Source organism: Bos mutus, chromosome 22, assembly GCF_027580195.1.
Source record: "Bos mutus isolate GX-2022 chromosome 22, NWIPB_WYAK_1.1, whole genome shotgun sequence".
Taxonomy (NCBI): domain Eukaryota; kingdom Metazoa; phylum Chordata; class Mammalia; order Artiodactyla; family Bovidae; genus Bos; species Bos mutus.
Window position 1 is genome coordinate 36557120 of NC_091638.1, and position 24918 is coordinate 36582037.

Sequence of the window (24918 nt, forward strand, 5' to 3'; positions counted from 1 at the left end):
TCTAGGCTCTTTGGATATAAAAGAGAATGAGATTGATGTAATTCTTGACCTCTAGGATTTTTATCCAAGGTGGGATGGTAGATATTTAACAAATAATTGTTAGTAGTTAAGTAAATAATTTTAAAAGCACATACTATCACAAAGGGAAAGTTCAGAGTGATATGGAGTATATATTAGGGAACCCAACTTGGTCTGGAGAGTAAGAGAGTCCTCCCTGAAGGAAGTCCATGTTTAAATTCAGTCAATCAAAGGATAGTTATTGAGTATTTACTATAATCTGGGTACTTTCCCAGGAATTGGGGATAGCAAAAGAACATGATAACACTAGGGAATACCTAGATGAATAGAGTGGGGAAGAATATCTCGCACAAAGGGAATAGCATGTGTAGTGACCTGGAGAGAGCCTAGAATATTCTAGGAATTGAGGAAAGTCAGCACAGCTGAAGCTGAAAGAGAGTGGGAACACTGGAGAGGTATATAGGACACAGGTCATACCAGTCTCTGGAGGCCCTGTTGAGGTTTTGGGTCTTCATCCTGCAAGCAGTGGAAAATCTTTGAGTGTATAAAAGCCAAGGAAAGCAATTCATTCACTTATTTTCATCCAACAGATGGCTTTTGAGCCTTTTTAATTGGCAATCATTGGCCAGGTATTAGGTATAGAGCAGCAAATAGGACAAATGTGTCTGAGCCTGCTAATTGCATTCTGGTATTAGTTTTTCCTATCTTCTTTAATAATAGAATCCCTGTTTTTTGTCTGAACCAGTTCAGAAACAAAGACTACATTTCCTAGCCTCCCTTGCAGAAAATATGACAATGTGATTTAGTATAGGCCAGTGAGATGTAAACAGTAGTATATTTAAGGCAAGAAGGGCTTTGCTTCTTTTCACCTAGTCTTTCTTGCTACTCATTAGAAAACAGAAGCCATGACTGAACATTGAGGTGAAAGTTTGTTGAAGGCAAATTCAAAAGTTTGAAAGAATCTGAGCCCCTTGAGGGTCTTGGATTATCCTTATCAGCCCTAGACTTCTTACTTCTGATCAACTTCAATGTGAAAGAAAAATGAGTTCTTATCTGGTTGATGAATTTCCATGAACAGCAGAGCAAACTCATCTTAATTGGAACAATAGTTAAGACTCCAGTTCTCATGGAGTTTATACTCTGTTGTAGGGAAATAAGTCAGAAAAAAACTGGAAGGGAAAGTCGTTTGGAGAGAGGCACTGGGAAGACAAATGTTGCCTGGCTACTTTAGATTAATGGTTCAAGATCTCTTTGAAGAAGTGTGAGTTAAGCTGTGGCAGTGACAGATGTTATGAAAGATTGCTGGCAGAAGTGTGGTGTGGCAAATCAGTTTTAAGAGGAGACATTCTCCTCTTCTTTGAACAACACAAAAGGATATGATTTATGGGAGTTGTCTAACATCTGTCCTATATACTTAGATTAAACTGTGCACGACATCCTCTTACATACAAATATCATCCTCTCACATGGTGGATACCTCAAATAAAAGTCCAAAGAAACGTCAACTCATTATGTCTGCACACCTGCCCTCATAACAGTTACCAAAGTATTGTTCTCATTTCCCAGCCATAGGGACAGGCTGCCCTGGGTCTGAATCAGTGATGAAATATGAGTGCATTTGTATTATATTGAATGATAGACCTTGTGGCTCACACTACCAATCTCCATTGGCAAATCCCAGATTTTAAATGAATTCAGTGGTTTACCCCATGTTGAAGCTGATGAACATTTTGGAAAGCATCTAACAGATACATGAGAAGAGAAAGCAGTGATCTGTGAGGCCCCCACTTTACAGAGAGGTTGCATTTCATCTACCAGTGAGGATACTCAACACTCCAAAATTAAGACTTTTGTTCTTGGACTAGAGGCCACATTTAGAGCAGTTGACATGTACACTTCCCCTCTCCTGACTTGGTTTTCTCCTTTTCCCAGAACCAGAGCATCATTTTGTCTCATTCACTGGGACTGACAGACTAAGATACTCTTTTAAGTTGTTGGGGAATGGATGTGGCAGAAGCAATCTTGTCCTGTGGACGCAGTGAAATCAAATACTTTACTACAGTCTTCACCAAGATAGCAGGGAGTGTAAGAAGGACTACTGTAACCAGAATTTGGAAGGAGAGTTTAGATACCTGCCATGACTGTGGTCCTTGTCCACAACTTTTGACTTGTTTAACAACCATGGGAAAACTACCACAGTTCTCCCCTATTGGGTTTGGCCCTTTTTATCAATGTTAATATCACTTGCTGACATTTACTAGGGGGCCTTAAGGAGGTTACCTGGGTGATGAGAAGAACCCCTGAACTTTATGGGAGAATGGTTTGTATTCTAGATGGGAACTTTTTTATCTATGAGAAGAGCTGTGGTCTAGGAGTCAGAAAACTCTGGTTTTAATTCTAGTTCAGTTCAGTTCAGTCACTCAGTCGTGTCTGACTCTTTGCGACCCCATGAATCACAGCACGCCAGGCCTCCCTGTCCAACACCAACTCCCAGAGTTCACTCGAACTCACATCCATCAAGTCAGTGATGCCATCCAGCCATCTCATCCTCTGTCGTCCCCTTCTCCTCCTGCCCCTAATCCCTCCCAGCATCAGAGTCTCTTCCAATGAGTCAACTCTTCGCATGAGGTGGCCAAAGTACTGGAGTTTCAGCTTTAGCATCATTCCTTCCAAAGAACACCCAGGGCTGATCTCCTTTAATTCTAAGCTTCTGCCAATTCTAAGAGAGTTCCAGAAACACACATATTTCTGCTTTATTGACTATGCCAAAGCCTTTGACTGTGTGGATCACAACAACCTGTGGAAAATTTTCCAAGAGATGGGAATACCAGACCACCTGACCTGCCTCTTCAGAAATCTGTATGCAGGTCAGGAAGCAACAGTTAGAACTGGACATGGAACAATAGACTGGTTTCAAATAGGAAAAGGGGTATGTCAAGGCTGTATATTGTTACCCTGCTATTTAACTTATACACAGAGTGCATCATGAAAAATGCTGGGCTGGAAGAAGCACAAGCTGGAATCAAGATTGCTGGGAGAAATATCAATAACCTCAGATATGCAGATGACACCACCCTTATGGCAGAAAGTGAAGAAGAACTAAAGAGCCTCTTGATGAAAGTGAAAGAGGAGAGTGAAAAATTTGGCTTAAAGCTCAACATTCAGAAAATTAAGGTCATGGCATCTGGTCCCATCACTTCATGGCAAATAGATGGGGAAACAGTGGCAGACCTTAACTGTGGGGCTCCAAAATCACTGCAGGTAGTGACTGGAGCCATGAATTTAAAATACACTCCTTGGAAGAAAAGTTATGACCAACCTAGACAGCATATTAAAAAGCAGAGACGTTACTTTGCCAACAAAGGTCTGTCTAGTCAAGGCCGTGGTTTTTCCAGTAGTCATGTATGGATGTGAGAGTTGGATTATAAAGAAAGCTGAATGTCAAAGAATTGATGCTTTTGAACTGTGGTGTTGGAGAAGACTTTTGAGAGTCCCTTGGACTGCAAGGAGATCCAACCAGTCCATCCTAAAGGAAATCAGTTGTGAATATTCACTGGAAGGACTGATGTTGAAGCTGAAACTCCAATACTTTGGCCACCTGATGCAAAGAGCTGACTCATTAGAAAAGACCCTGATTCTGGGAAAGATTGAAGGCAGAAGGAGAAGGGGACGACAGAGGATGAGATGGTTGGATGGCATCACCGACTCAGTGGACATGAGTTTGTGTAAGCTCTAGGAGTTGGTGATGGACAGGGAACCCTGATGTGCTACAGTCCATGGGGTTGCAAAGAGCTGGACATGACTGAGCAACTGAACTGAACTGAATTCTAAGCTCTTCCTCTGACTGACTCACCTAGTGACTTATACCCATGCTGCTAATGATCCCAGCCCATTCCTAGTTCTCAGGAACTCTGAGGATAGGGTATCATGATGTATATTTTCCTTGAGCTATGTAGAAGGCTGAAACTCTGAATAATTACAAACATGGAAATCAGTCAATGATTATATTAACTTATTAACTATGGCTTCTAATCTGAGAGAAGATATCAAACAATGAGTAAGTGATTAGGCATGGGTCACGGAGTTAGATAAATCCAGGATGAAGGACCAGCTCTGCCACTTTTACTTGTGTGACTTTGAAAAAGTGCCTTACCTCTCTGGGGTTCAGTTTCTTTATCACAAAAGCATAAAATGATACCTTCCTCTGAAATACAATGATGGTCACATAAGTCTGCCTAGGAAGCATTTAGCACCATGTCTGGCATTTATTAACATTCAGTAAAAGGAAACTTTTAAACTTAAATTATTTTTCAGTTCAGCTCAGTCACTCAGTCGTGTCCAACTCTTTGCAACCCCATGGACTACAGCACAACAGGCTTCCCTGTCCATCACCAACCCCCGGAGTTTATTCAAACTCATGTCCATTGAGTCGGTGATGCCATCCAACCGTCTCATCCTCTGTCATCCCCTTCTCCTCCTGCCTTCAATCTTTCCCAGCATCAAGGTCTTTTCCAATGAGTCAGCTCTTTGCATCAGGTGGACAAAGTATTGGAGTCTCAGCTTCAACATCAGTCTTTCCAGTGAATATTCACAACTGATTTCCTTTAGGATGGACTTGTTGGATCTCCTTGCAGTCCAAGGGACTCTCAAAAGTCTTCTACAACACCACAGTTCAAAAGCATCAATTCTTTGACATTCAGCTTTCTTTATAGTCCAACTCTCACGTCCATACATGACTACTGGAAAAACCACAGCCTTGACTAGACAGACCTTTGTTGGCAAAGTAACGTCTCTGCTTTTTAATATGCTGTCTAGTTTGGTCATAACTTTTTTCCCAAAGAGTAAACGTCTTTTAATTTCATGGCTCCAGTCACCATCTGCAGTGATTTTGGAACCCCCCAAAATAAAGTCTGTCACTGTTTCCACTGTTTGTCCATCTATTTGCCATGAAGTGATCTGCTGGATCATAGAAAAAGCAAGAGAGTTCCAGAAAAACATCTATTTCTGCTTTATTGACTATGCCAGAGCCTTTGACTGTGTGGATCACAATAAACTGTGGAAAATTCTGAAAGAGATGGGAATACCAGACCACCTGATCTGCCTCTTGAGAAATCTGTATGCAGGTCAGGAAGCAACAGTTAGAACTGGACATGGAACAACAGACTGGTTCCAAATAGGAAAAGGAGTACATCATGGCTGTATATTGTCACCCTGTTTATTTAACTTATATGCAGAGTACATCATGAGAAACGCTGGACTGGAAGAAACACAAGCTGGAATCAAGATTGCCGGGAGAAATATCAGTAACCTCAGATATGCAGATGACACCACCCTTATGGCAGAAAGTGAAGAGGAACTCAAAAGCCTCTTGATGAAAGTGCAAGTGGAGAGTGAAGAAGTTGACTTAAAGCTCAACATTCAGAAAACGAAAATCATGGCATCCGGTCCCACCACTTCATGGGAAATAGATGGGGAAACAGTGGAAACAGTGGCAGACTTTATTTTTTGGGGCTCCAAAATCACTGCAGATGGTGACTGCAGCCATGAAATTAAAAGACGCTTACTCCTTGGAAGGAAAGTTATGACCAACCTAGGTAGCATATTCAAAAGCAGAGACATTACTTTGCCAACAAAGGTTTGTCTAGTCAAGGCTATGGTTTTTCCTGTGGTCATGTATGGATGTGAGAGTTGGACTGTGAAGAAGGCTGAGCACCGAAGAATTGATGCTTTTGAACTGTGGTGTTGGAGAAGACTCTTGAGAACCCCTTGGACTGCAAAGAGATCCAACCAGTCCATTCTGAAGGAGATCAGCCCTGGGATTTCTTTGGAAGGAATGATGCTAAAGCTGAAACTCCAGTACTTTGGCCACCTCATGCGAAGAGTTGACTCATTGGAAAAGACTCTGATGCTGGGAGGGATTGGGGGCAAGAGGAGAAGGGGACAACAGAGGATGAGATGGCTGGATGGCATCACTGACTCGATGGACGTGAGTCTGAGTGAACTCCGGGAGTTGGTGATGGACAGGGAGGCCTGGTGTGCTGCGATTCATGGGGTCGCAAAGAGTTGGACATGACTGAGCGACTGATATGATCTGATCTGATGGGACTGGATGCCATGATCTTAATTTTTTGAATGTTGAGCTTTAAGCCAACTTTTTCACTCTCTGCTTTTACTTTCATCAAGAGACTCTTTAGTTCTTCTTCGCTTTCTGCCATAAGGGTGGTGTCATCTACATATCTGAGGTTATTGATATTTCTCCTGGCAATCTTAATTGCAGCTTGTGCTTCATCCAGCCCATTAACAATACATAAATAATAGTACTTTGCACTTTGAAGCACCCTCTATGACCTTTCTTGGGAGTCCCAGTTAGAAGAGACTAAAGAGAACATTCTGTACAAGCAACAATGTAGAGGAGGCAAGAAATTATAAATGACACTATTGTATGGAAATGTATAAGTATGAAAATGCTTGAGAAATCCTTAAAATTAGAAAAGCTAAATGGTGAAAATTTCCTGGATAGCTTCTAGAAACCCTATATAACAGACAGTATTTATTGCCTTTGCTCCCATCCCCACCAAAAGTAAGCAAGCAAATAAACACAAACTAGCTCATTCCTTTTCAATAGAACTCCCTTCCTCCTCTGCCCCCACATATTCTCTTTAGCCAAAAGATCAATCCAGAGTCTATCAAGAATTTCCCTTCTCAATCAGTTGTTTTAGGTGTGAGCATGAAACCCAGCTCTGGCCAATGAGAAATGAGAGGTTGGCTCGGGACTTTTTGAAAGAACTTTCCCAAAGAAATTTCTGTCTCAGTCAAGTTCAGGAAGAGGTGGTCTCTTTTCTACTAGATGTTGTTTCATCACATGTGAAGCCTGGAACTGTGTGGCAGCCATTTTATGACCATGAGGAGAGCTAACCCAAAGTAGAGCTTCTGTGTTGAGGATGGTAGAGTCTAAAACTAGAGAAAAAGATTTTTCTAATGCACACCGTGAGTGATTCTCTTGAAATCATCTTCATATAAAAATTGTGTCCTGATGTCACACACATGTGTACCTGTCTACTCTTCTGACATTGTAAGTATAGCACTTGAATTATGCTACTACTCTTAGCTATTGCCTGCTTGAGGGCAATCATGGAAGTCAGAGAAATTATCTAGTCTTTACAGGAGGCAAATTATCGAAGGGACAGAAGGGTATTTTCTTGTAGATTATTGGTGGAATAGAAAGAACAAACTATGTGTAGCGTGAATATCTTGACAATGTTTATAGAATAATGTGATACAGAAGATATATATGGATATATATACACCTACACACACACACACACACACACATGTATGGATACACACACACATATGGTATGTAAACGTCATTGATATCTTTAGCAAGTACGAAATCTCATTACATATCTACAGCTAAGCAGGAAGCATACTATTGATATATTGGAATGCTTTGTGTTTTTTGGTTTTATCCCTGTGATTTGTCATTGTTTAGTCACTGTTGTGTCCTACTCTTTTGTGATCCCATGGACTGTAACCCAACAGATTCCTCTGTCCATAGGATTTCTCAAGCAAGAATACTGGAGTGGGTTGCCAATTCCTTCTACAAAAGATCTTCCCGGACCAAGGTATCAAACTTGTGTCCCCTGCATTGGCAGGCAGATTCTTTACTGCTGAATCACCAGGGAAGCCTATCTCTGTGATTTACCACAAGAGAAATTCCAACTGATTTTTATTCCAAGATAACTTAAGAAGACTCAGCGATAATAATTCATCCTTCTTTCTCTTGGTAATATTAAGACTAATAAAACATAATATTTCTCTGCGTGGGCTCTAAAATCTGCAGTTGGTGACTGCAGTCATGAAATTAGAAGACAATTGCCTCTTGAAAGGAAAGCTATGACAAACCTAACAGTATATTAATAAGTGAAGACATCACTTTGCGACAAAGGTTCATGTAGTCAAGGCTGTGGTCTTACCAGTAGTCATGTGTGGATATGAGAGCTGGACCATAGAGAAGCAGAGTGCCAAAGAATTTATGGTTTTGACCTGTGGTGCTGGATAAGACTCTTGAGAATCCTTTGCACAGCAAGGAGATCAACCAGTCAATCCTAAAGAAAATCAACCCTGAATACTCATTGGAAGAACTGGTGCTGACGCTGAATTTCCAATACTTTGGCCGCCTGAAAAGACCCTGATGCTGGGATAGATTGACGGCAGGAGAAGGGGACAACAGAGGATGAGATGGCTGGATGGCATCACTGATTCAGTGGACATGAACTTGGGCAAACTCCAGGAGATGGTGAGTGACAGGGAGGCCTGGCATGCTGCAATCCATGGGGTTGCAAAGAGTCAGACATGACTTGCTGACTGACCAGCAACAACAAAAACCAGTATTAATAGAGAGAATTTCCTCACCAACTTGCAGAATAGGTGAGAGTATTTTCATCACCTCTAGTCCTCCATTTCATAGTGAGATACAAAGGAGTTCAAATTCTTTTACCCTTAGTAAAAGACAGAGTTCCATGTAGAATCCCAAGAATGATACTGTCCATTTTTGGACACTAGTAAGCTCCTTTCCAGACTCAGATAAAACCAGGGAGATGTCTTTTAAAGTTTCAGAGACCCAACTCAAGGGAAATAGAGAAAATCTATTTGCTTCTGCCTAAAAGACAAACCTCAGAATGTCTTTGGACTGGACTATTTTGGACTGGACTCTCTTTTCCCTCAGTTTGTGTTGTTTTCTTCTGTTGGTACTATCTTTGCAAGGCCATGGAATGAGACCAGTTTCTAAGCTTTGTTCATTAACATTGTAATGTTAGAGAATTGTACTTAGGGACAGAGATGAAAAAAACTTAAGGTTTGTGGTTCTAAATTCTCTTCAGTGGCTATGATGCTGTGAGCTTAAGAAAGCAGTAATATCAGAAAGAGATGATCAAACAAACCATTTAATATTGGAGAAACATGTAAGTTTCAATAAAGGGAGGTTTCACCTCCCTTCACGGGTTATCTGGGAGTTACAGGTACAGTTTTGGTTGTTCCAAGGATTGGGAGTATTTGTAGCTTTTGTGCTCCTCTGCACAGATGAAATCTTCTGACTCTTTTATTTATGACTTTCAATGCCCAAACATGCAAATATTGTAATGCATAACATATAAAGATAAGTGGCTTTTCCCCCTCTAGATTACAGGCAGGGAATATTTATCTATCTTTTATTTAAATGATACGTTGGTATGTTATCTGTGACTTTTATTTCTGAAGACAGGTGTGGCAAAATGAATGGCTGCTAACCACTGGTTTACACAGAAGAAAACTTCCCTGTGGTTCAGCAGAAGTTTTCAACTTTATAACCAGTTGATTCAGGGTTGTATGAATAAAACCTGTCTCCTTGCCGAAAGCAAGAATGCATTTCATCAGTTTCAACTCCTTGCAGCACCCAAAGTGTTTGAAGACAAAAAAAAATCATTCACTGGCAAATAATTTAGTAATGAGTCATTGGAGAGCTAGGATGTTAGAAGAATAATTTAGAGGACAATTTTGTATGTTCTGGGTAATTGACTTATCTGTTTCATGATTTACAGTACTGACTATAAATGTGTATTTACTACATGTGATTGTTTCTCCCTCCTCCCAGGTTATTTTTGTATAGGAGGTTTATTTCTTTAGTTGTGTTTCTTGGTTACCAGTTCTTAAAAGAACTGAAATCTGCATGAGTATTTAATGTGGAATGTTGAGCTAGTTTTAATCAGCAAAGTGCACTGTAGTAAAAATTGCCACTCAAATCTTTTTTGTGTGGTTACAAAATACTGTCCATTCTGTGCATAGATTTACAGCTCACTTCTTATAGGACTTAAGTCCTGAGGTTATGAGACTCTCTTGTGCACTGTTTTAATGAGCAAAATAAAAATTGGAGTTATACCAGATCTGACATAATAAGGTGGGATTGGCCATTTGGGTATGATATGAGGAGCTGTAAAACACTGTGTACATGATGAGATGGATTCAAGTCTATTCTCTGGCTTTTTAAAGCCCCAAATTTGAGTAAAAATGTAAATGGGTAATGTGGGCAGCATAATTCATTTAAAAATTCTCATTTAGCCTTACTCTAATGCAAATTACTTATAAAATTAACCTGGAAACTGAAACACAAAGAATGAGTCATGTTGCAGGCAACTTGAGGTTAAATTGAGTGTCCAGGGTCTATTTCTCAAAGTCAGGGTAACCTGAAAAGAAAATGGACCAACATCTTTGGTTAAAAGACAAAAAAAAAAAAAACAAAACAGAGGATTTCCCCACGATCCAGTGGTTAGGACTCCTTGCTTCCCCTGAGTGGAGCATGGGTTTAGTTCCTAGTTGGGGAACTAAGATCCCACAAGCCATGAAGTGATGGGATTAAGTGGACAGTTCAAGATGAAATCTATCAAAAGAAACACTCATTAGGGGACAGATTGTGGAAACGTAACTTGTGTCCCTATGCAGCTTGGTATTTTTATGGACACAGCCCTGATGATCTGGGCATTCATTCCTGTTAAGGGAAGATGTAGCCTCAGAATCATTTTAAAACCCAGAAGACACTACCAACCCATTCTTCGCACATGAAATGAAACATTTCTTTTTGTACATACTAGGGTATTCCTTTTCAGTGGTGGCAACATATAGTTAAACCCAAAGTATAAAAGAACCCAAACTTCATCTGGAGAAGTGCAAGAAGTTCTTTTAGTTCCTTTAGTTGATGCAGAGCATTGCCTACTGTGTGCAGAGGTTTAGCACTGAAAGTTCTCTAGTTAGCTGGTCACTAGAACCAACATCCTAAGATAGAGCTTTTCTTAAGCTGGAACAAATAGAAAGGGTTAAGAGAGGTAACTTTAAAATGTCCAAGATTTCTTTGATGGAAAAAAGCAGAGAGAGGAAAAATGATCTTTAAGTCTGTAGCCACACACGTAGACAGTGCAGTTAATCTCAGGGGAAACAGAAGTCAAAACAAAAATATGGAATCACTTTGCAGGTGAAATCATTTATCAGTTGTGCTCACAGACAGGATATAATGATGCCTTTGATTTTGCAGGTACAATTGCCTAATCTATCATTTTGGATACAGGAAACTTTTCAGGTTTGCTGCTTAACAATTGGATTTTGTGAAAACGTACTGAAGATATCCAGCTTATTGGTAGCATTCCCTTGTAAACACTTTAAAATTTGGATTCTAATTGAGAACTTTCACCCTTACATAATTTCGTTAAAAAGTATTCATGGACACTGCATGTAGAAAAATCTCAACATTGCTCGTTAGAGATGTGATGATAAGATGAGAAATATTCCCCTGGCTTTACTCTATTAGAAAACAAAACATCTCAAAGTATCTAAATATCTTATCTCTACAATGACTCCCCTTGGGTTTTCTGACTCATTTCCTGAAGTGCTTTAGTTCTCCTTCTGAGCTTGCTGCATGAGAGATGCTCTGAAGGAGCTAAGTTTTGACATTATATGTAATTCAATCTTTCAGGGCAGAGGCAATGGTGGATCAAACAGAGTCTATCTTGAGTCTTTTTAGGAGAGCAAATGGAAAATGCCACAAGTCTACCTACCCCCAGGCAGATTTATGGCTGGGTGTCTGGTGAATCTTTAGATTAACACTCTCCAACCCCTATTGTCTAGACCTGCCAAAGGCAAGAAGATTAATGTCAACAGGGAGGCAGTCTGCTCTAGATGTTGGAAACAGAGATCCTACCTTTGACTGGGCTATAGATCAAAGAAGCTTGCCATTTAGACAGCCCTTGGAAGGAGATTTGCAAATCAAGGAGAGGGATCTATGTCACAAGTGAAAATGTAAGCCTCAGAAAAGAAAAAGGAAGTGTGTGAAAACTTGAGTTAAGAGACCACAGCAATCTTGAATTTTAACTTGAACAACTTCTGTCTTATGGGTTAAAGTTAGTTGGAAATGGAGGTAAGAATGAAGGTGGAGATTTTGTCTATGTATTACAATCTTTGTTCAGTGATGACAGATACAAGAGTCCTCTCTGTGGTCTCATGGGCAGAAGCAGGGTGTTTGTTTACCACCCAGTCAAATGTGTGAGTTTGGAAATTTGCTTTCATCAAAAGAAGTTTAAAGGGGATGTTTGCAGAGAACATTTACCATCCCTCCTCCCCTGAGTAAAATGTTTCAGTGATTTATTTCTATGGAAGTTAGGAGGATGAAGATAAATCATAAAATACACTCTCTCTGAAATGAGAGCACTGGGCTGCCTGACATCCAGAGCAGGAGTGGTCAGTGGTCCTGATTTCTGATGGGAAGGGTCACAAATGGACCCGGGGTGAGTTTCAGTGGGCTATAAGTCACCAATGGTTTTGACTCAGTCTTTGGTTCTGCTGTTTTAATTCTTCATTGTTTATTTGTTCATTCAACAATGAAGTATTACTCTGTCTTTAGTTTTGAGCTTGACATTGGGTTTTAAAGACCTACTGTCTATTAGAGTGGTTCTCACTTGCTGCCATTTTGGCTCCCTTACATTCCATTCTCTGCACAGAGCCAAAGTAAACTCTTCAAAAATGAGAATCACATGAGATCATACCTTAAGCAAGACCCCCCAAGTGGCTCCCCCTCTCCCACTTAAAACAGCATCCCAACTCCTTCCATTGACCTTTAAAGCCAGCAGGAGGTGGACCCCACCAAGTGCCACATTTATTGTGGATGAGTGACCCAGGATGGGTGAGGACACCACGGTGAATGTGTGTGTCGTGTTAATAAATATTAACTTGTAAGATAAAAATAAATGTAAAGGAAATGGACTGGAGAGTAATACAAGGTGAATTTACACAGAATGGTGAGACTTTTTAGGGTACGAGTAAAGAGTTATACTTTATCCTAACTGGAGGGAAAATCACTAAAAGTTGATATGATCAGGTGCATGCTTTAAAAGGTCCCTTGGGCTGATGTGTGAAAGTTGGATTGAAGACATAGAGAATATAAAGAGAAGCCTTATTAGGACACCATTGTAGTAGCTTAGAGAATGGGAAATGGGTGGATATGAAATGTATATTAGAAGTAAAATTCACGGGATTGGAGTTAGATTGGACTTAGAGTGGGGTGAGGGAAAGGGAGAATCTTGCTCAGTGAATGGTTCCCAGCTTCTCTGTGACGTACTCTTCCTAAGACCCTCAAAGTGTCACTATTTTCTCATTGGTATCAATGTGGTTGGTAGCATCATTGGTATCATCCACTCCTATATGCAGAGTTTAGTTGGCTTTTATTTGCTTTTGGCAAAAATATGATGAATTATGTAAAAAAATCACTGGATTTGATTTAAGAGACAGTCAAACCAGATACTCCATCTTTTCTTAAACATGAATGAAGCTCTCACTAAGAGATTTCATTAAGTTTCCTTTTTCTTCTCCAAAAAGTATATGATTGTGTACAAAAGTATGTGTCCTGAGATTTAAAAAAAACAAGGAGTTGAGACATGGTAACAATATACACTTCTTGTGAGAAGTTGACAGTGAGCAAATATATTGTGTTGGATGAATTAGTATAAATAAGAAGTGCAAACTATTGGATAATTGAAGCCTTTCTGATGGAACCATCTATAGAGTAAAGCCCAATGCATTTTTAACACATCTTATAAAACTACAGAATATTAACAGCAAAATATCTGCAACATGTAGTTGAAAGTTCTGGCATCATAGCAACTCATTGGGTGAAATTCTTTTAGCTAAAAGAATCAGAAGGCTGGCTTTATGCCATCTTGCAAAGTGCAATGTCTTTTCACGCTTTCAATTAAAATCAACCAATAATTTAGTCTAACAATCTGGTGCTGCCTAAGAAGTCCTCTTCAAGTCTGAGTTTTGCATATGAACAGTTAGTCATTGGTCTTCATTCTGTACCACTTACAGCTGGTCCTCATATTATTCAAAGTAAGCAACATCACAAAACTTCCCAAGAATCATTGAGTGTGGTACTACATTGGTAATACATGGGTTTCTAACAATTTTTAAATTTGTATTTATTTGTTTTAATTGGCAGATGATTGCCTTACAATATTGTGATAGCTGTTCTTATACATCAACATGAATTGGCCACAGGTATACATGTGTCCCACCCATTCTGAACCTCTGTCCCACCTCTGTTCCCACCTCATCCCTCCAGGTTATCACAGAGCACTGAGGTTTCTAACAATTTAAAGTGCACTCTTATGTCCCACAGAAATTTTAACCTGAAGTCAAAATTATTAATAGTTCTGATCAGAACATGATCAGCAGGAATTTTAACCTTCTGTTTGTCTTTCTAAAATAACTTTTTCATCTTACTATTTATGATATGTCATCAACATGCCACATTTGTTTGGCATGCAGTCCAAAAGGGTTGCATAAGCCTTTTCTTCTCCCAAAAGAAGGTTTTCATCATGAATTTTCTCTTATGTATGTACTGATATTCCATCTTACTTGTTTTAAGAACTTGCTAAAAGTTATCTTGATTACGACTGTCTTTTGCATCCTTAGAAACTCTATCCTTTATCGTTTTTCCTTTTCTCCCACATCTGTAGCTTTTCTCCTTCCTTCTTGTCATCCATCTCTGTCTCCATGTCTTCCTCCCTTTCTTTTCCAAGCAGTTTATCTTTAAGCTACTTTATATGTGTCAGTCCCTAAACTATGCATGAAGGCAGACAAAGACCTTAGCCTGAAGGTCACACAATTAGATAGGTAAGACAGATTCAGAAACTAGAAATTGCAATATTGGTAAAAGAGGCTCTTAGAAAAAGTATGGATAAATTAGTTAGGTGGCTAATGGGATTACCTGACATATCTGTTCTTCATTTTATTCATTCATACTGTTAACAAATATTTATTGAGCTGGAGAGAGCTTAAAGCCCAGGAGAACTGGCATTTTTGAAAAACTGCACTTGCAGCAGTATAATTGCAATTGTGGTATACATTATCATGAAAAGTTTAGGATCCTATGAGGTCACATTACAGAACATAGACTAGTAGTTGGAGTACGAATGGTGGACTTCTCCTGACAAATAGACTTTCACACTATGACTGACGGGTGGAAAGAAAGAGAAAATCAGGGGCAGGGGACAGTGGTCTCAGTGGAGACCCTATGGTGGAAGAAAGCCAATATAGTTGAAGACCAGTAAGCCTGGAAAGAGTGATAGAGCAAGGACTAAGGAGTTGCCGGATTAGCCTAAAGACTTTGACCTTAATCCCAAGAGCCATAGAAAATGGTTAAGCAGAAGAGGGACAAGATCTTGTACTTCTCAACATTTTATTTTACCTTGCCTCTCCAGCTTTGACTTTTGGCCAATTTCAATAATGGGTTTTGTAGCTGAAGAAGTGGAAATCAGTACCTAGGATTAGTGTGCTAATGATAATTAGAATTCATATACTGACACCCCAAGCCAGAAAACACACTGACAACATGGCCTGGAGATGTAATAGTCTGTTAAGAGATACACTGCCCATTATCACAGAGGTTTAAACAGTGACCTTTGGGAGCAGCAATAATCCAGTGCAATTTTTTACCTTTGCCATGTTTGTAAATAGTATAGCGTATAACAACTTGAAATATGATAGCTTTGATAAGGTCTTTGGAAGGCACATTCAGGTGAGCAAGCTCCTCTTTTCTCACTCTTTCTTTTTTAAATCTGGAGAATTTTGGTGATATCCACACCAGCAATTAGTGATAATAAATCATACAAAACTGAGCACTCATACAATATTCTCATGAAGTTTAGCACTTTTCTCTCCATCTCGTATTTGTGTATATCTGTGTTATAGGCCTTTTCAGTTTCGTTAGTTAAGTATTAATTGGAAAAAAGAGCACTTAGTCTTGTGAGGATCTTTGTTCTGAAGTCACATACATGGTACTATATCTAAGTCAAGGAAGATCATGTGTTGCCATGTGTAGGTAATGTAACATCCAAGATTGTGCTTAAATTTAAACAAAATCCTTTATTTTTGTAATAAGAACCCCCAACCATGAGGTCAGATCAGACAGGCACCAAGAAGAGAAAAAGAGTCAGGAAGGGGTTCTCTCTGATTTTTCTTCCTGATCTGAAAATTTTTTTTTTGAAAATTATTTTAAAAAATAAAGGTTACAAGAGTTTGTTTTCCAAAGAGAGCCATCACTTTACCTTCAAAGACTCTTCATGACAGATTTTTTGGTTGTAGATATATTTTTTTGATTTGCACAAATTTTACCCAGGAGTCCCAAGGGCTGGGGTTATTGTATTCTACCACGCAGTTTATAAATTCTCTTTTGCATTATCACCTTTACTTATTTACATTCTAAAATCAATATTCTGTTATGTGCATAGAAGGAATAATGGCTATAATGCATAGAAGGAATAATGGCTGTTGATGTTCTAGTAATTCACTTAAACAAAAACGAAGACAAAAATATTCTTACGGATAATTTAGTTCCACAAGTTGGAGATTATTTTAATTTATTTTCATTCACACTTGTCAGGAATATACAGCTAAATCCAGCGTTCAGCATCTGTCTTGTCTTTTCCTCTCTTACAAACTGCTAAATCATAGCTACGTGGGGATCTAGCTCTAATTTAGCATTATTAAATAATTCAGTGCAAAGATGGATGAACATCAACAAAAACATTGCAAAATAATGGAAAAAACTTCTATTTTTGGAAATGATATAGAATGGTTACTGCATATTTATAGATTATAGGAGTTGTCTTGAATTCTTCTTGCCTTAGTCATCATCCTGCCTAAAAAAGATGAGAAAAGTCCGTAAATATGTAACTCATCTGAAGTCAGGGTCTCTCAGTTCAGTTCAGTCACTCAGTCATGTCCGACTCTTTGCGACCCCATGACCTGCAGCACACCAGGCCTCCCTGTACATCACCAACTCCCGGAGTCCACCCAAACCCATGTTCACTGAGTCGGTGATGCCATCCAACCATCTCATCCTCTGTTGTCCCCTTCTCCTCCTTCCCTCAATCTTTCCCAGCATCAGGGTCTTTTCCAATGAGTCAGCTCTTTACATCAGGTGGACAAAGTATTGGAGTTTCAGCTTCAACATCAGTCCTTCCAATGAACACCCAGGATTGATCTCCTTTAGGATGGACTGGTTGGATCTCCTTGCAGTCCAAGGGACTCTCAAGAGTCTTCTCCAACACCACAGTTCAAAAGCATCAATTCTTCTGCAGTCAGCTTTCTTTATAGTCCAACTCTCACATCCATACATGACTACTGGAAAAACCATAGCCTTGACTAGATGGACCTTTGTTGGCAGAATAACATCTCTGCTTTTTAATATGCTGTCTAGGTTGGTCATAACTTTTCTCCCAAAGAGTAAGTGTCTTTTAATTTCATGGCTGCAGTCACTATCTGCAGTGATTTTGGAGCCCAGAAAAATAAAGTCTTACACTGTTTCTACTGTTTCCCCATCTGTTTGCCATGAAGTGATGGGACCGGATGCCATGATCTTTGTTTTCTGAATGTTGAACTTTAAGCCAACTTTTTCATTCTCCTCTTTCATTTCATCAAGAGGCTCTTTAGTTCTTCTTCACTTTCTGCCATAAGGGTGGTGTCATCTGCCTATCTGAGGTTATTGATATTTCTCCCAGCAATCTTGATTCCAGCTTGTGCTTCCTCCAGCCCAGTGTTTCTCATGATCTCTAGTGGCCCCCTTTTATCCAGTTTCATGTAAAAAAAATCAGCAGTAATGACACCTAAAGATAGTGCAGAAAAATTTTTAAATTTTTGTGGGGTTCCTAAAAAAATGACAGATGGAAAACCATTTAACATTGTCCAGCAAGACTTTTCTCATCTTTCTGTATATTTATCTGTCATCTTTCTATATATTTATCTGTGATTGCCCTCCATTTCATTTTTGTGTCTCTACATTTTCCTAAAGTTCACCCACAAACTCACCCTGTCTGAATCTCTTTGCCTTTCCCTCTCTGCTTATTTATCTCATGATGAATGTCTGCTTCTCCTATCTCAGTTTTCCTTTCTATCCATTAGCCTTTCTAGGTGGCTCAGTGGTAAAGAATCTACCCGCCGATGCAGGATACATGGATTTGACCCCTGGGTCAGGCAGATTCCCCAGAGAAGGAAATGGCAACACACTCCAGTGTTCCTGCCTGGCAAATCCCATGGACAGAGGAGCCTGGAGGGCTACAGTTGATGGGGTTGCAAAGAGCTGAACAACTGAGCGCATGCACACACAAACACACACACATCTATCCACTGCAAAATAAGTAGGAAGACTTTCTCCTTAATAGAGTGGGTTGTAGGGTAGAGGTGGGGATGGAGGCAGATAGAACCTACACCCGTGGTTCTCATATTTGAATGTTCACATGAACCCTGGGGTGTAAAGTGTGAATGTGTTAGTCACTGAGTTGTGTCTGACTCTTTGCAACCTGTGGACTGTAGCCCACCAGGCTCCTCTGTCCACAGAACTTTCCAGGCAGAATTACTGGAGTATGTTGCCATTCCCTTCTCCAGGGGATCTTCCTGACCCGGGGATTGAACCTGGGTCTCCTGCCATTGCAGGCAGATTCTTTACCGTCAGGCTCAGACAGTAAAGAATCCTGCAGAACCTGTCCGAAAAGCGGATCCTGACTCACTGGGCCTGAGATGGGGCCTCAGATTCTGCACTTCCAGTCAGCTCCAGGACAGTCTGTTGCTTCTGGTTCCTGGACCACTCTGAATAGGAAGGCCTTAAAGAACAGTCAAGCTAGGTACCAAGGAAGAGAAGGCCTGGGTGTAAAGAAAGTAGCTAGACTGTACACCCCACCAAGACACTAATGGTGTCTGCTTTACTTGCCACTGTAGCACATGGCCTGATACAGTTACCATATTCTGTAAATGTGTATGTTTTCCCTGATGATCTTCAATCAGCATGCCCTGAAGGCTCCTATTTTTTTTTTTTCAATCTTGTCTTATTTTAACAGTTAAAAAGCCTGAGCAGTATCCACATTTCTTGGAGCAACCCCATTTATTCCAGACATTTATCCATCTTCTAGTTCACACTGAATCCCGTGGCACTGAAGTAGTTTTGTCTGACCCTTACAGTCTTCAGAGATTCATTCTTCACTCCCAACTATGCTCACATCCCACCCTTGGCCATAGCTCACTTCTGACAGGCTGGTTTGGATCTTAATCACGGCTCCCAAAGTTAGTTAATACAGCTTTATCCGTAAACGTAATCAGCAAGCTCTCTACTTTATCATTTCAGCCATTGATCAAACAACAGCCACTAAATCATAGAGGGCCCTGGCTGATTCCTGAAAACTATGCCCATTCTTGACCCTGAGCCACTGATGGAAAGTACTTGTATGTTGCTTTTTAACCACTTATTTACCAGTTTCATTTCAACAGAATCACTCATAATTAGCAGTTTTAAAAATTTATTTATAAGCAAATGTGAAACTTGCTTTTTGTTTTAAAAATGTAAGAAACCAATCATAACCTCATACATCTACAGTTTTTTTTTTTAAGATCAAACTATGGATATTGATCTGCCGCTTATTTTGCTCATTTAGTATTTCTAGGCAGCAATCCTTGTCAGTATTATCCTAAGATTATAAATGATACAACTGAATTTTGACATTTAAATAGCCATCCTTTTAACATCAAGTCTGATAAAATTTATGTATAAGGTAAATTTGACTATATGCTTATCTGTAAATATATATTTAAATATTTGCTTTGCCATTTAGTCATTTGTAAATGTGTTTTACAATAATTATGTATAATCTTATATGTAAAAATAATCTGGGAGACCTAAGTAGCATACTCATGAAGAAAAAATATTGAAAGCAATTTTATAAGATAAAATATTTAAGAATGTAATGAATAACAAGCCAGAAGCAACACCAACCAAATGAATAACAAAACTCCTTATCTTTAAAGTTAAGTGATATAGAAAACATCAGTTTGTTTCTACATGATAAACTTTAGTATAGCTAATTTTATAAAAGAGGAGGAGATAACAAAGCACATAAATGTAAAAACATAAATATAAATACAACAGTATATGAAGGTATAGCTAATTTCAGTTTTCAGTAGATGATGTTTTCTCATTTTTAATGGAAAATTTGAGAAGTCAGAGTTCAGTTAATCTAAGGATTTTATTGTAGAAGCAGATTCACATCATAGGAAAGGTACATTGAGTTTTTATTTGCAGTCTTGATCTGAGGTTAGGTCAAGAGGGAAAAAAAAATATTTTCTGTTGTCTAAGCCTAGTTTATGGTATTTTGTTACAGCAGGCCTATCAAAGGAACACACTGGAAAATGTAGACTTTGATGTGGACCTGGATATTAATCCAATCTTTGCTCCATTACATACTAGCTTTTGACTTTTGACAAGTAATTTTAACATCCTCATGGTTTGTTGTTGTTCAGTTACTAGGTTGTGTCCGAGTCTGCAGCCCCATGGATTGCAGCATGCCAGGCTTAGGTCAGGGGAATTTTTCAAACCATCATTTATAAACTTTTTTTTTTTAATGTCTCTGCTTCTCAGCTTTCCTTCATTAAGTGATGAGTAGTTAACATTTAATGCAAGATTGGACTAGTTCAGAGAATCACTTCTGTTGTGGACATTGGTTCATTAACTGTGTTTTGATTGCCCAGCATCACTTAGCTTTTCTTCAGGCACTCTGATTTCCTTAGGCTGAGCCCGTTGTAAACAATCTTATAACCGTACCTTTCGTGCAACCCCATTTTTTTGCTGTTTTGATGGGAAAGAAAATTAAGCTGTGCATCCTTCTTAACATGGAAGTGAGGGAGAACCTGGGAAGTATCTTCAGTCAGCTTTTTTTTTTCCATTGTGGTGTGACAGAAAGTAGGTAAGAGGAGAAAGTGAAGGTAGTGATGGATTAGACATTAAAAGACTGGTTCTTAACTTCTAAGATGTACCCTTGGAAGGATAGGGATACACATTAGACAACCTCTTCTGTTTCTCTTTCTCATCTCTCTTTTCTGTTTCCATTCTTCTTTTTCTCCACAAACTTCTTTATCATTATTTATTTTCTCCTACTTCCTTGTCCCCTGACTTTTATTTCCTTTTTCTTGCTAGCCTATACTTTTTCTTCCTTTGGTACAAAAGGCATTCATGTCTGAAAATCTCTGTTATCCTATGTCTCTTTTCTGTCTAGTCATCCAACAGTGTTGGTGTTTTTAATAGTTTTCTCCTTTTCTTTATCCCCTCTCATATTCTTATCAACATACTCAAAGGAAGAAAAAAGTGACTGTGTTTTCCACCACTCAAATCAGATGTTATCCCATAGTTTGCTGAGAAAAGAATTTCATGTTACTTGCAGTGGTTTCCCTTATCTGCATGTCTCACTTATCACTGGCTACTCTGACTGTGAGGGATATATATGGGGCTCAAACTGTGTTCTTTTCCCAAACCTTTGCAATAGAGGTTGGTCCCAAGGTCTCCAGTCTTCTGCATGTAATGGTTGTTTTTCCAAGTTCTATGCATCTCATTTTTATGGTTTTTTCATTATTTCAAATGTATTCTAGCTGGAGCTTCACAACCCACAAAAATGTAAATGTTTCTGTCCATTGTGGACCACAGGCCAAATAGCTTCAGGCGTCTTCGAGCGCCCTCAACTGTAGCCTCTACTTCCTCTCTCTCATCACTTTTCTATCCTCTCCCTTCCCCCCAGCATACTCTCCCATTGTATTTTACAGTAACAGTACTGTTAGAAAAATAATACATAAAAGCATATTCTATTGGAAACTGTAAACCACTGAGCTGGTCACCAGAAGACCAGTTTCATTTGTGTTATGCAAACATGTATTATTTTTCAGCAGAGAAGAAGATGGTGTCAGAAAGTCTGAATCTGTACACTCTGTAGAGACAATGAGGTTATACAAATGCATAGACTCCAGAAATATGCTCTTGTGGTTTGTGTGATCTCTTTCTGTGATGAATGGCAAGCCACTAAGCAGGATCAGTTAAAGTTGAAGGAGGAAACCTCAGGTTTATATTAGACCAAGGTCATTAAGGTCAGATGTAGATATTTTCTTGGGCATTTTATCATGAATCTGATTATTAGTTCTGCTCATGATGACATGTTTTGGCTGTCTCAGAGGAAATATTGGGGTGTATTATTATTTGATCCAAATAAATGGGAAGGAAGAAAATATATTTTAAAAGACCTTCTAATGCCAGAGAGAAGTTCAAGATGACTTGGTCCAACTCCTTTACTCTTCAACATAGAAGCCAAGGTCCAGAGAAATTAGAAATCTGCTTGAGTCACACAGGCATTTCTGGACAAAACCAGGTTCAGAATCATGGTCTCTGGTCTCTGTGATTGGTGCCCGTGTCTCTTCTTTGAATTTACATTTGTAAGGACTTAAGTCCTTTTGAATAGTTGTAGCAAGTTCAACAAATATATATTCATTCTTATCTTTACTCTTAAAAATGTCTGATACACATGCAAAGAATTGTACTTGTGGTTTGAATGGTTTGAATGTGTATGGGAGTAGTATTGTATTTGTTTTACATTGCTAATATAACAAACAGTTGACAAAGTTAGTGTCTTAAAACTGCAGAAATGTATGATCTTACAGTTCTGTAAGTCAGAAGTCTCATAATACTGGTTAAGAGTTTGGATTCTAGACCCCTAAATGGCTTTGTTTGAACAACAGATGTGTTACTGGACATCTTAACTGTTCACTGACTCAGTTTTCCTTTCTGTAAAATGTGCACATTGAGGGTATCTGATACTTAGACCTACTGTGAAGATTATAGGTGTTAATTCCATTAAACACAGTGGCATATTGTAAGCACAGGAGAGAGAAAGATTGATTCTTATTATTATAATTGTCATTACTACTAAGAAAATTGGGCAACAAAATTCTTCCTATTTAGGAGCTTACAGTTGAGATGCTAAGAAGTGTTTTACGATGAGTAGTGTTTTACACTATGAGTTACTCAGTTTTCTGGAATGGTTTTGATAATGTAGTAAGATGACTGTACTTGATGTTCAAGAGAACAGGAGGCATTTTGAGTGGGGGAAGGGGCAGGAAAAGAAAGGCTTAAATCCAAAATGTAGAATCTGAGCACTGTTGTATCCAGTATGTAAGCCAGACAAGTGTCATAAATGGAGTTACCTTGTTGGTTCACATTTGTTGAGATCATTCAGCAAGTATTGGTAGCCTCTGACAAGAAAAGCAGGGTGGGAAGTGGATGTCTCTTCCCCTGCATATACATTTTTCTATCAAGTCATTTGTCATTAATGAGGGCAAGACTTGAAAAAAGTTTCTGCCCAAAGTATGAACCTTTATTCATAGTTCTCTTCTGTGAACCTGTGGCTAACTCCGTTCTTGTTGTTTTAAGTTCTCTAAACAATACCTTGAGGGAAAGGGTCGCTCTAAGACAGACACGGCCATGCTCTGATGGTGAGATTAACTGAGGTAGTTGTGCTGGGCCACAGACACAGCTGTGATGTAGGCCTACCTGTGGCTGAATGGCACTGTAGTAGAGTTGCTAGGCTGTTAGGCCCACCAGATTCCTAGGTCCCATCTTTGTAAGGCTGAGAGGTCCTGGATAGCATTTAAAATCAACTACCTGTCTTGAGTATCATTCACTTGACCAATGGAAAAACTACTTCCAACATCTGTTTTGCTCATTCATGGATCCACTATTAGGCCTTTTTAAAAAAAAATTATCTATTTTTAACTGGAGTATAATTGCTTTACAATATTGTGTTGATTTCTGTCATACATCTGGCTGTTGTACATTTTTATGGAGTTATTTGAAATGTTTGCTGTAGAACTACTAGATTATGGGTTCCTGTTTGTCTTTTAAATGCTAACTAAACAGATTAGGATTCTTCAGATTTAATCACCTGACCCCAGATTCTATATTAGATTTAATTTATACATATGCACCTATATATTACATGACCTATTAAAATATTTTCAAGTAAATTGCATACAGATGGCTACAGTTGAAGATTTGTGTTATGGACCTAGAAGCAGTAATATTACAAATGAGTTTTGGCTGTTTGGTGCTCAAGCTCTTCCTGACATTCCAAATTCTTTGTTGTAAATAAAGCTTCAGCATAAAAACATGTTCAGATCTCTTACAGTACTAAAATTTTCCTTTGAGTCCACCTCTCCTAGGGTTATACCTCATTTCTTTGCTTTCCTTCATAAGCACACCATAATAATTCCAGTTCTCAATTCCCCTTTTTAACATTTTTTATGATAAAAAATATTTTTGAAACTATCAAATGTATCTTCCACATAAGAAGAGTGTATAAAATGCCTTTATGGCTAAAAGAATAAAAATAACATGCACATCACATGTACAGTCAAGAATCTCAGATGTTCTATCCTTGGATCGGAATAATCAACAACAGGTATGGTGATGGCAGGCTCAGATTTCCTGTTTCCTCAGTCACACTGATCCAATCTGGACTCACAGTCTTCTGGAAAATCTAGGACAATCTGTCTCATGTGATTGGGCTTTTTGTATTCATTTCTTTCTCTTCTTTTGATTTGTTTCTTATTTTTTACGGGGTTTATCCTTTGATAGCTTTTGAAGAAAGATTAGAGAGGCAGTACTATTTTTTAGGATATGTGTATTTAAATGTGGTCTTCCAACCCTCATATTTGACTCATAGCTTAGCTGAGTTTGGGATTTAGGTTGAAAATGATTTTCCTTGCTTCCAGGGCTGTGTTGAAAACCTCAAAATTGTTCTGATTTCTGATCTTTTGTTTCTGACATATTATTTTTTCATTTCTCTATGAAAAATTAGGGACTCTTATCTTTATCCATGAATAACAACCTGGTTCCAAACAGGAAAAAGAGTACATCAAGGCTGTATATTGTCACCCTGCTTATTTAACTTATATGCAGCATACATCATGAGAACGCTGGGCTGGAAGAAGCACAAGCTGGAATCAAGATTGCTGGGAGAA